The sequence below is a fragment of the Echinops telfairi genome, unplaced genomic scaffold (assembly GCF_000313985.2).
Source record: "Echinops telfairi isolate 266 unplaced genomic scaffold, ASM31398v2 ScPeMD7_2;HRSCAF=8, whole genome shotgun sequence".
In the NCBI taxonomy this organism is placed as follows: Eukaryota; Metazoa; Chordata; class Mammalia; order Afrosoricida; family Tenrecidae; genus Echinops; species Echinops telfairi.
Genome location: NW_022103898.1, coordinates 57,433,470 through 57,447,152, shown reverse-complemented (window position 1 = coordinate 57,447,152; position 13,683 = coordinate 57,433,470).

Here is a 13,683-nt window from a genome sequence, read left to right as displayed (position 1 = left end):
AGTTAATCACTAACAACTGCAATTGTATAGATTCTGATTTATGAACATATATTAAGAAAACAAAGCATGTATGCAATTCTCACTAAATACACTAAGGGACAAAATACATAGTCCAGAAACGGATCCTTACATTCAATTGTAAGATTTATGAGGACAGTGAGTCAGGAATCAATAGATAAATGTTTTCAAAATTCGTTTTCAAAAACAAACAAACAAAAAATTCGTTTTCACTTTTACCACAAAGCAAATGATCAAGATTCAATTATGCAATACATTATAGTTGATTCCCACAAATAATAGCTTAGAGAATAAAGCCACCCCTGAGCGACCATTTTTTTGTTGTTAAGTGCTGTCAAGCCAGTTTTGACTCCGAGAAACCTATTTACGACAGACCAAAAAACCATCAAGTCCTGACTCTAATTTACCAGGCATACTATCTGCTCCACACATTGATCCTTTCTCATAACATGCCCAAAGAGACTGCATCTGGCCCTCTTCATTTCTAAGAAGCATTCAGACTACATTTGAAAATAATTTAAAAAATTAAAGCAAGATTAGCCCCAAACAGGTGGAAATTAAAGATGCCTCAAATGCCTCAAATGACCATTTCCCAAAATGGTCTGTCACTCCATTGAACCACCTCCTCCTGTTACATTCTGTCATGGCCTTGGGTTCTGTAATTCGGCACGAGGTCTCTCAGAACTCAGGAAGCTTTAGGGAAATGGCACATGTGGCCGTGGGTGTTGTTAAATTCCAAATCCAAAATTCAGACAACTTACCTGGCAGATTTTTCTTTTCCACAATGTTGCAGGGGTGGTGAATTAAGTTATAGAGGCAGGCCACAATTCAAGACCCATAAATTTTAGGTCAAGAAGTTGCGAGACAAATATAAAGTCCAAAGCCAGAAGCAAAAATCCTCAGAAGTCAAAGCAGAGCTTGCTTCTGTCCATCTTCAGTCAGAACAGGTCACAAAAAGAATGGTTTTGATGGAGGTGTGGGTTTGCCTTCAGCAGACAATAACCAACCCCCTGGAAACAAAGGGACATGATTTAAAATACACCCTCCCTTAATCCTGTCCTTACGTATAACATAGAACTCTTTCTAAAATGGGATTATAAGCACAACGGTTGAGACTAGAATTTACATTACAAAAGAGATTATTGATAGAAGGACCATATTACTTAATTAACTACATATCACTGGGTAACAGGGAAAGATCAGACTTGTCCCCCATGCCATTACCTCAAATGAGTTAGTCATGTCTATCTTTCCACTTGGTTTTTGCTCCACTCTATCTCTCATTTTCTCTATTTCCTCAATTACTGTTATTTTGCTTTATTCCTCTCTCTACATAGTTTTCTCCCTAATTTGTTTTCTTAGCTCAAGCACTAACTAAGTCTTTCTTGATTTATCCAAATAACTTACTAATTCTTCTTGTCTCTGGCTCCATCTGGTCATGCTTGTATATTATAAGCCTCATGTATTTTCCTGAGTTTTTTCCTTTGTTGTTTATTTGATCATATGACTTCTCCTGTTAAAAACTTTAATGGATAATCATAATATACAAGTTCCTTTATATTCTAATATCTGCCTTATTTTCTAACTTCATGTTACATAAGTATGTGTTGAATCATCTATAATTTTCTGAAATATGTGATTTGTTGCTACTTATTTTTTTGCATGAAGAAAAGGAAGAAAATAGACAAATCAAGAAATTTAGACTATTGATTGTCATCAAACTACTTTAGGGATTCTTATATACAGAACTTTTTTTATTTAATTCACACATCTCTATATAAACTAGATTTTTTCACCATTCATGTTTGAATAAAACACTAGTGAATCATCCAGGAAAAGCACAATATTTGTTTGGATTGCTTTTTTCACAGAAATGATGATTCACTCTCAGTCACATATATTTTCTGGATGTGTCACCGTGTGGACAATGCCATGCATCTGTAAAATAATCGAAGGGCTGTCTTTTGTCACTGAGCAGACTAGAAGAGTCAAAGATATTTTTTAGAATTTGTTTATCATTGGTTAGTAAGCCAAGTGTCAATAATTTACTAAACTTATGTTCTGAAAAACACTCTTATAAAAGTTCTAATTTATTTTTAAAGTACTTAATGTAATAACATACTAATTTATTCATATATCAAATGAATAAAACAATAAGTAATCTTAATTTTGTACTAAAAGTTGTGTGAAACTGAGGATGCAAGTGAATTGTGAAATGTAAGAGAAAACATAATACCCCCCTAAAAATAACCCAGAAGATTTAATTTGAAGCAGATTTATATAAAACTTGAAGTAAATAAATAGGAGAGTTTTGTGACCACAAAATAATATATGTTTGAGAATTTTCCAGTACTCTGTCTCCTATAACATTCTCTTGATTCTGCAATCCACTGTGATTGCAACATAGAACTCAGACAGTGCTTACAACTATGGTATTTATTAATGGTGTTAATAGGTAACAACTCATGTGAGAAAAACTCAGGAAATAGCCGTTCAGTCAAAATATGTTACAAAGTTCCTTAGGGGTTGCTAATAGGTGATCATTCAAAAGACATGTATGTTTGACAGGGTTCTCTAGAGAAACAAAACCTGGACACTAATAATTTTATATATATTTATATAGATAGATAGGTAACATAAGAAATAACCAGTTAATTAATCTAGAAAGCAGTACAAATGGCTTAGTGAAACTCACTTCCATGAGACAGTTGTGAGACACTGGCAGTCCAAGTCTTGAGTGCTACCGGGTAGTCCTCTGTAGAGCAATTCAGGCTTTTCGGCCACAGGCGGAAACAGCAAGGCAGGTCACCAACAGTCAGCCAGGTGACAGGGTCTGCCTGTCCCCAGCTCAAGAGATGTAAATTCCAATGGTGTGGCGAAGCAGGTCTTGAAGGAACCTCAACTTACAGCGACACAGTCCACAGGTTAGGTGTCCCACAGGTAGCGTAACTTGCAAATTGAGGCTACAGAACAAGCAAAGCAGCTGCCCACTGGTCTTATCCTCAAAGAGCAAGAGACAAGAAAGGCGAGGCTCTCCCAGCCATTTATCTCTCCGCCCTTCAATTAATCCCACATGTGTTCATTGGCCAGGTTGGCACAATAGACCTGAACTAGGTCAGCATGTCAATCAGCTGTGTGAGCTGAAGGCACTCAACTTCAGCTCACCACATGAAGTGCCTCTGGGTAGCTCACACTACAAGCCAGCCTCCAACCCAAAGGACCTAACCTTTCTTGCTTGGTGGTCTAGGAAATCCACTGTTCTGCATCATGCTTTTGCTCCTGGTTCTGCGGCTCCTCCTCTCTAATTCCTGCAGTATCAAAATTAGCTCCTGAATCAATGAGGTTCACTGCATAGGGATTTTAGAGTCCAGAAGACAAAATTCACTCCTAGATTTTGCTGGTAGTGAAACTCCCCCTCCTGCTTCTGACATGGCTCACTTTATATCCAGCAGAACAGTAATCAGGCACACTGCTGAATCCTATAATACTGTGTTAGTCTGGGTTGACTAGAGAAAAAAATGCAGTGATCCTCATGTATGTGTAAGAAGGAGTTTTATATCAAGAAGTAATTGTATATCAGGAAAACATCCTAGTCAAGAACTCAAGTCCATAAGTCTGATACTAGTCCATAAATCCATCTTCAGACTAGCACAGTGACATGCAGTGATGCAAAATGTAGGAAGACCACAGGCTGGTGTGTGAAAAGTCTTACGGATGCAATGGCAGTGGAAACATAACAGGGATCATGCAGGTCTCAGTGTGGCACTTCGTCAAGAAGATAATAACAGAGAGGTGGGGAGCTTCCCAGGATACTCCAAATGTAGAGGTCACACTCACAAGGAGGCACCATCAGGCTGTAACCTGATTGACAGGTTAGATTCCATCCCAGACTTCAAGTTGACAGGGAATTATGTAACTACCCAAATAAAATCAGTATCACCCTCCAACTTGTTAGAAGGCCCATCAGGGAAAAGTCATTTGGTGGGAGTTAAAGAGACTACAACTAGAAGAGCCATATTAATAATTCCCTGCCGTGAAGTCAGGTACCAGGAACTTTATGTATTAAGCAACTGTCCATTCATTGTTGTGTCCAATCAGCAACCTTCTTTGAGGAACCAACAATAATGAACAGAAACAATACATCAGCTGCCATGGAGTTGGTTCTGACTCATAGCAGTGAAGAAATACTATCTTTTACTGTGTCACACATGGGGGTGGAAAATCAGCTCAGTGGAAATAGATGCAGTGTAATAATTTAGTAGTGGCTGTACAAGTGCTGGGTCTAAATACTTAGTTTTTTAAAAATCAGAAATTTAAGTACTTAATTCTCTATTACCTATGTGTAAAGATTCATAACATTTTTATAGTTACTACGTAAATTCTATTATCCATATCATATCTTGAGAGCCAGTCTTTCAAGAAGAAAAGATAGACCACAGTACTGAGATAAAATTGTCTGAAGTGAAGTAAGGTTGTCTGAATTAGACTAAAACTTCAATGAAGATTGAATATAAATTAAGTTGCAAAAAATATTAAATTATTATCTAGATATATTAGTATGATAGTTGCATAATCTCTTGTCAATTTGAGAAAATGTTTTGAAAATGATTATGGCAACAATGTAGAAATGTACTTGACACAATGGATGGATGATGGATGGATTGTGATACGAGTTGTATGAGCCCCCAATAAAATGATTAAAGAAATTGGATACCCAAAATGGGGCAGATAAATGCCTGAAGTGGCTGGCTTACAAACTTTCATAGATGGGGGAATATGTTCATAGGAATATTTTCATAGGATTATAGTGTGAGTATTCACATAAATATTGAATATCTTTGTTTTGTTCACTTAAAGGATTTCATATTTAAATAAGGCTCTGGCACATATTGAATTGCATGCATTTTAATTTTATCCTTTTAGGTACAGATATGATTTTATTGTTTGAAAATTATTTATGACTAAAGAGTTGTGTGGAAATGTCAAATTGACAAGGAGTGATCTGGGGTAGTTTCATAATCTGTTGTGGATTTGAGATTTAAGAGTGAAGGGGTGGAGCTTAGCCTGTCAATCAGGTTGCAGCTTGATGACCTCATTTGGAAGTGCTACAGAGTTAAACAGCCCGCTGGAGGTGGGACACACACTTACTCCCTGGGAGACATTTACTGATGACAGACCTGATGGAGCCACACTGATACAGCCTGAGTGATGGAGCTGGGGGAACCACGTGGAGACTCCTGACTGAGCTGAGACGCTTTACCACCACCAGATCCACAAGACTTTCCACTCACTGTCCTGTGATCTTTCTGCATTCTGTGTCATTGCATGTGTTTAGTGAGTCTGAAGAGGAAATTACAGATTGGTAGTGGACATATGGGCTAATATCAGACTTATGGACTTTATCTGGACTGGGCTGGGACACTTTCTCAATATTTAATTGCTCTTGTATATAAAACTTTTTCCTATACACATATGCGTTTCCGAATATGTTTCTCTAATCTACCCAGACTAACACAATTAGCTTTTAAATATTCTCAATACATAATTAGAACCTATATTATTTGTTTTTGCCATTTGTTCAATTTAATTTTGTTTGAAATTGTCAGGGAAAGTATAGGAGAAGGTCAAAAAGTACTGCTACCAAGATTACAGTTCATCCAGGCACTATTATTGCAAAGTATCTCTGCAATCAGAGGATGGCTGTAAACAAGTTCTCTTATTTTCAGAGCCTTCAATAGAAATAAAGACTTGCAAGGGTATCTAATGGGCTAGTTAAACTCAAGGCATAGAGGTCAGTCCAGAAGGTTATGGTGACTTTTGATTTGTATTGTTTTTATCTCAAAGGGGGTAATATCGATAGATTTTTGAAGGATATGGTACATTCACAAGTGAAGAGTATGAATATATTTAAATACAATTTTAATAACTACATTGGTGAGAAAAAGGCCAGAAAAGTTGCCCTAAGATTGTTGTTTTGGTTTTTTTTCCATCACAATAATGCACCTGTTCAATTATTGCGGATACAAGGGTTGTATTGTGAGAATTCCATTGAAAAACTTTACTCATAGAACATTTCAAAGGAATTTGATTTGAATCCCTTGAGAATACCAAAACTTCCTTTTTTAACAGGATAAACCAAAGAGCACAGAAATTGGCAAGGAAGGGTTGGTTCAATAGGTGGAAGAATCACCTTCAGATGTGTACAGACCAATATTCAGCATATGTTGAGAAACACATAGTAGTTGTGCATGATTTTGTAGCAATGATTTTTTTACTTAGTCTCTTAGATAACACATCTAAAGATTATGCTTATGAATAGTATTTGATCTCAACACTAAAATTACATTTAACACAAGATTCTCACATTCTAATAAAGTCTCAGAATAAATGAAATTGACAAAGGAGACACCCATTTATTTCTCCCATCTTATTCTATGTCAGAGCGTATCTGAAATGCTAGGAGAAAGTGCCTGTGTTAAGGAAATTATTATTTTCCTCATTATTTTTATCACCTGTTTATAATGTGATTCGTGCATTAAGTGAGCAGGGGTTATGGGCACGATGCTTTGAACTGTGAGTTCCAGGACACTAGGCTTGTCATTTCGAGAAACATGCATTACAATGAAAAAGACCCAACCAATCCACTGTTATCAAGGTGATTTAAACCTAAAAGAACCTTTTAGGACAGCTTAGAATGTCTCCTTAGGATTTTGGAGAAAATAAATCTTTACAAGAGCAGAAAGCTTCTTTGTACTCCCACAGAACTTCTGGTTGCTTTGTACCCCCAACCTTGCAATTAAGAAGTCAGTGTTTTGCCCAGAGCAGCCCAGAGTTCCTTAAAATTTTACAGGCTCACTATTGATGTGTCCCAAGCTCTAAGTCAAGATTCTCTGCTGATTTTCTAATGTTAGTCTATAATGTTTACAAGCATTTGCTTAGATTTCAAAAAACAAAATCTTAACTACTCCTTAATAGGACAATATACAATACTGACAGATTCTGTTTAAGTTCACAAAACAAGTGCAATGTGGGAGGGCAGGGATGATATTGAACTCTCCCACAGGATCAAGTAACTGCAAAACTAGATCTAGAAACTCGGCGAAGATTCAGAGAAATATGAAAAATGGACATCAGTCATGAACTGGGTTTCATATTTGAGGTTGGGACACTGTGAATGATAGGCAGTAGAAATGATGAGAAAGAGAAGGCCATCATTGTCACTGGAAGAAGAGAGTGGGGACATTGCTTCTCCTTTTGGTGTTAAATATAATAATTTTAAAGCAAGAAATATCTGTACATTTATTTTAAGATTTCATCCTAACAAATTTGTCTACTAATTCTCAAAAGTGCCATCAGAAAATATATGAAACTGAAATAAGCATTTCTTGTTTATCCAAACTTGTAGCTTAATGGAGTAAAAGGCAGAGACACATGTATTATCGGTGGCTATGTATCATTACTCTCAAATAACAGCATGGGAATTTGCATCTTGTATTCATAATAGACTATAATCATAATGGAACTAATAATGTGGTTTAATCTGATGGAACTGCAGCTCAGTGGACAGTATGTTTAGTTCTGGATCAATACATTGAAATCAATTCCTTGACACCATTTAGTTAAACCACAGAGCTCAGGCCAGCATTTATATCTCTAGATTCAAACACATCACAACCTAACCAGAGCTATACAAACCCAAACACCTATGTAATACATGGCTGAGCACATAATGACCCACTCATTTGCCTGCTTGCAATCTGCTCAAGCCAAATGAGCAAGTCACTACCATAAAACAAATTAAGATTGTTCAGAGCAAGAGCAAATACCAAGTTGAAATTAGCTTACCTTTGTGGAAGTGATTTTCATCATGTACAGTACCGATCATGCAGAGACACACAATCTTAAATGTCATTTTGAAAAGAAACTCCTTAGCTAATTCAACAAAAACCAGAATTGGGTTTACAATTGCTTAGCAGGGGTTGCTCACTCACTCACTCACTCACTCACTCACTCACTCACTCACTCACTGCCATCTATTCAAGGCTGAGTCCGAACTAAAAGAGGGCAAGGTAGAACTGCCCATGTGAGGTTCAGAGACTGCAACTCTTAACAGGTGTAGGAAACCCTTTCTTTCTCCTGAGGAGCAGCTGGTGGTTTTGAGCTACTGACATGCAGTTCGCATAACCAACCGGTCTCCTGTTTTAGCAAGGGTAGTAATAGTTAATGTTGTGGTAAATTAAGGAGTCTCTGGGTAGTACAAGGAGCCCCAGTATCCCTGTTGGGTACATATTTTGCTTTTATTAATATCAGGTTGGCAGTTTAAACCCACCAGCAGCCCTACTGGAGAAAGTTGCCTCTGTAAAGCTTTATAGTCTAGGAACCCCACTAGAGTCACTCTGAGTCAGAATGGGCTCTGTGGGAGGAGTTTTGATTATGTTTGGGAGTCTGCACAGTACACACAGTCAAGCACATGAATACAATCATAAAGACTGACAGTTCAAACCCACCTTCAAGCTCTTAGGAAGACAGGTCTAGGGATCTGCTTCTTACATGCCAGTCTTGGAAAGCTTATAAAGCAAGTCGACTTTGAAGCACATCGTATCACCCACCATGAATCTGAATTAACTTAAAGGCAATTGGCAATAGTATTGGCAGATTTATCACATAAGGGTATAATAATGATTAATTGTATCTCCAGTGCTTCATTATTGAGGTCAATTTAACTTTGTTAGAAAATATAGATGATCTAAATTATAGAATTTGACATCAATTACCCAGAGCATTGACATGTAATTTCTCAAGCTAGAAAATACCTAGGATTATAATGTGAAAAAATCTAATGCCTGCCATTGAGTTGATTCTGACTCATTGCTACCCTACAGGCCAGAATAGAAGTTTCCGTGGCTCTATGTCTTTACAGAATCAGAAAGCTTCATATTCCCCCATGGAAGAGCTTGAAGAGTCCAACTGCTGACCTTCAGGTTAGCAACACAACATGCCACCCCCTATGCCACCAAGGCTCACTTATAATTTACAGAATTGCATAATAAGAGTCACAAATATGCTATGGTGTTTGACTGTCTTATAAAATATATTAATGGTCCATAAGTCATCTTATTACATAGTTGAGTTGTATGTCCAGCAATAAAAGTAACTGTCTACACAATGACCTGATATATATGACTTGCATCAATTAACCATATCAAATATTTTTTCAAAATTAATGCCCTTTGAACTTATTAAATTTGATTTTTAAAATACTGAAACTATTTTAGATATCTGCCTGATATGTAGCTTTCCTATGAAATGTAGGACTGGTTTATAATTTGGGCAATTAAAAAATTATAATCAGGTTTAAAATAAAGAAATAAATAAACAAGGTGAAATTGAAGAGTGAAACAAGGATTTTTCCCTCGTGAATCAATTATGCTTCAAGTGATTTCCTGTTGGTCTATGAATTATCTGATTACATTCTTTTGTTTTGTTTTGTTTTATAAATAATTTTGTTGGGGGATCTTACAGCTTTTATAACAATCCATATATCAATTGTATCAAGGACATTTGTACATATGTTGCCATCATCATTTCCAAAACATTTTCTTTCTACTTGAACCCTTGGCATTGGTTTCTCTTTTTTCCCTTCCCTCCTCCACCCTCTCACTCTCGTGAACAGTTGATAAATTATAAATTATTATTATCTTCATATCTTACACTGTCTGCTGGCTCCCTCCATTCATGTTTCTGTTTTTCTTTCCCCTGGGGGATGGGGTTTATATATCAATCATTCCGATAGGTTCCTCCTTTCTCCCCACACATTTTCCCTACTCTCACGATAATGCTATTTCCATTACTTTTCCTGAGGGGTTTATCTGTCCTGGATTCCATGTGCTGAGAGCTCTGATCTGTACCATTGTACATGCTCCTGTCTAGCTGGATTTGTAAGGTAGAACTGGAGTCATGATAGTGGGGGGGGGATGAGAAGGAAAGGGGAGGTGCAGGGGGAAGGAAGCATTAAAAAACTAGAGGAATGCTGTATGTTGTCTCGGTGCTATACTGCACCCTGGCTGATTCGTCCCTTCCTTTGACCCTTTGGTGAGGGGCTATCCTATTGTCTACAGATGGGTTTTGGGTCTCCACTCAGGCCCCCTCATTCTCATCAATATGATTGTTTGTTTGGGTCCTCATGATCACACAAGTTGGTGGGCTTTGCTGCTTCCCAACTAGATGGCCACTTGTTTATCTTCAAGCGTTTAAGACACCAGGTGCTATACATGGGATATATTTTTATCCTTATTCCATATTAAACAACAAAATCACAATATTTACTTTGTTTATTAAACTGAACTCTTCTGTAATTTCATACCTTCTCTTTGAAGTCTTAAAAAACCTGAAAAAATTGTTCTTATTAAATTTGTGATAGTCACAAGTTACTGATTTTGCAGTATAGATTCAATTATGTTTTATTTCCTAAAAGTGTTATAGGAGGACAGAATTGAACTTCTCCCCCATTGCATCTTTGGTCATTAACTTGGAAATGCTAATGTTTATTAGATATTTCATTGAATTTATTAAGTATATGAGTTGAAATATAACTGGTTATTTTTAAATACACACATTATGAACTATTACATGTCAGATAAGTCAACAAATCATCAATCTACTGCATAACAAATTATCAGAGGTGGCCATCAAATTAAACAGCACTCAGGTTACAATAGAGAAAATTCTCATCAATTGATGTGTCTCTTCACAATCATAGTTCCTTTCTTATCCTTTAAGTTAATATTACCCCAACTTTCATGGAAATCATTTCCATGATTTCCTTCATTGGCTTACCTCTTACTTATGTATCACAGTAAAGTCATTTGATTTTTTAATAAACTTTATAGCAATACAATTATATTGAATGCATTATTTCAGTAATGCTCTCTATGATCGTTTTATCTTTTATGCATAGTAGTAAATTTAGCTTTCTTTTTAATCATTTTTAGCATCACATTTTATATATACAGTTATATCTCAGTTGTAGAACTCAATTCATTACAAAATTGGGTCTGAACATGAAAAGTTTGAGAACTGATCATATTTTTCCCATAAGAAATAATGAGAAATAAAATAATTGCTTCTGAAGCCCCCAAATTACACTTACAAATGCATTTTTTCCCAGGGATTTGAATCACTATGGAGACTTCTAGCCTTCCGGTGATACCACTGTGTCAGGTATGCTATCTCCACCTAGTTGTTTCTGATTTTTCCATTTTAGCAGGAACTTGTCAACTCTTTTGTGGTCTGGGTTATTTTTAACACTTTTCTCTATATTAACTGCTTTAATCACATTTTTTAAAATGTGAATGATGTCTACTGAGCCATGTTGTATTCAGTGGCAAAATCAGAAGGGACAAGCTTATTCCTCAGTGCTATCTTTCTTGATCATGGTTCTCACAGCTTCCCTCTGAGCCTAATGGCTGGTGTCACTAACTTTCTTTGGAGCCATAATTACAATATGTGATGCAAATAAAGCACCAAAAAATCCCCGGCGAATATTTTAACGCACTAACACAAGCACTATGCGCTGTCTGAGAGGTGCTTAAATAGATTTCCCTTGTGTCTGCTGCAAGATGTGTTATGGGACTCATCTTGACTGTACAGGTTTTCTCAAGTTACAGTTTGGGTTAGACTATGGAGCAAAGTCATGAACACCGAGCAGATTCGTCTTGAACTCTGCTGTTCCAATAGTGGCAACATCAACCTTGGAGCCCTTCAACAACTGAGCTACCACTCTACGATTTTTATCCATTAAAATGTGGATGAACAGTTCTTTCCAATTTAGGACAATTGTGAACAGTGTTTCTATAAGCAGCCCTATGTGTGGGTCTTTTCTGACTCTACTTGCAATTAAATTGAGAGTAGAAGTGTTTCTTCATGGATGATGCATATCTTCAGCTTCAACAGATACTACCAGAGTTCACCTGAATGATTATAAATATGTATACAAAAAAATAGGAGTGTATAATGATTGCTTCACATTTAACCCAACACAGGAATTGGATTTTTTAATTTTCATTTTGATGGCTAGTGAGATTGTTTATTGAGGATTTTGCATTTCCTGATCACCAAAGATACTTTCCATGTCCTTGTATTGTATTGTTTTGACTCTTCCTATTTGTAAGTCCTTGATGTTGATTTTGCCAATGTTTGGATTGAGTTTTTTGTCTTTTCTTTATTGATAATTGAATGTTCTAGATGTATTCTGGGCAGAAATTTTTCAATAAAATGTTGAGAATTACAACAAAATTACAAAATGTGTTGTAGAAATCTCCCAATATTTTTTGCTTGTCTTTTCCTATTCTTTATGATTTGTTTGTAAGGAAAGTTCTTAATCAAATTGAAGCACACCATCTACTCTATAGGAAAAAGATGTAACAGTCTGGCTCTGTAAAGATTAGAGCCTTGGCAGCTCCATGGGGCAAGTCTAGTGTATCCAGTGGTGTTACACTAGATAAGTCAGACACTTATCTAGACACTTATAAGACACTCCAAAGTCAGAATTAACTCCAAAGGAGTAGTTTTATGAGTTCTAATCTTGCCTCACTGTTTAAAATCTTCTTAATTTTTTTATACCTAGTTTCTTCACTATTTTGATAATTAAAAAAATATTTTAGAGCACTTTTATTACAAATTCACTTGTTTTTTAAATTGTCTTCATGGGGAGAGTTGAATAAATATTCTATATTATTTTATCAAGGGAAATGGAAATTAAAATTCTTTGTTTAAATTTATAGTTACATATTTATTTTATTATATGGTAACCAGGACAAAGATAAGACAAGGCAAATCATCAGATGAGGGAGACCATCAGCAGGTGTGCATGATGGTCAATCATAATGCCACTTAATACGAAATGGAGAACAAAGAAAATTGTTCCCAAATCATGTTTAGTGTCAGCGCAATTCATCACAGTGGCAGGTAAGACCACAGAATCTAGAATGAACCATGGTTGGAATATATACGCTTTTGTATATTGGCTCTGGGGCCTCTCACCAAGAAATTCAGGATATGACTCAAGATGAGTTGATCCTCCTACCTCAATTTCCAGCCAGGGATCACCCGCTGCTGTCAAGTTTATTCCAAATCATAGTGACCCTGCAGCACAGAGCAGAACTGCTTCTTTCAGTGTCTGAGACTATAAGTCTTTACAAGGGCAGACAGCTTCCATCTGAGGAGCACCTACTCTTTCTCGTGAGAAGCAGCCCATGAGTTCAAACTGCTGACTGTGTGCTTAGCATCCCAACTTGTAGCCCATTCTAGCACTGAGCTCCAAGGGCATACTCAGGCACTCTGAGGGGAGGGGTAGATAAAATTTTTCTTAAACACTCTGTCTAAAGGTAAAGGTTTATACATGACTTATCAATGAACAGAAAGAACTCAATGAAAACTGACTCTCTTTGTATATTTAAATGTGGGTTTACAGATCGCCCTGTAAATTACAGCCCTGTACAATCCTAGAGTTCAGAATTTAAGCTCTAATATCTTCTCTCCTTTGACTATGGACTTTATTGAAAATTATTTTATTTTCGTTAGATTGGTGTGCTGACTGCCTCGCAGAATAGCTGATAGTGTTTTCTGATGAAAAAGCACCTTCTCAGAGAGAGATAAAATGAAGGC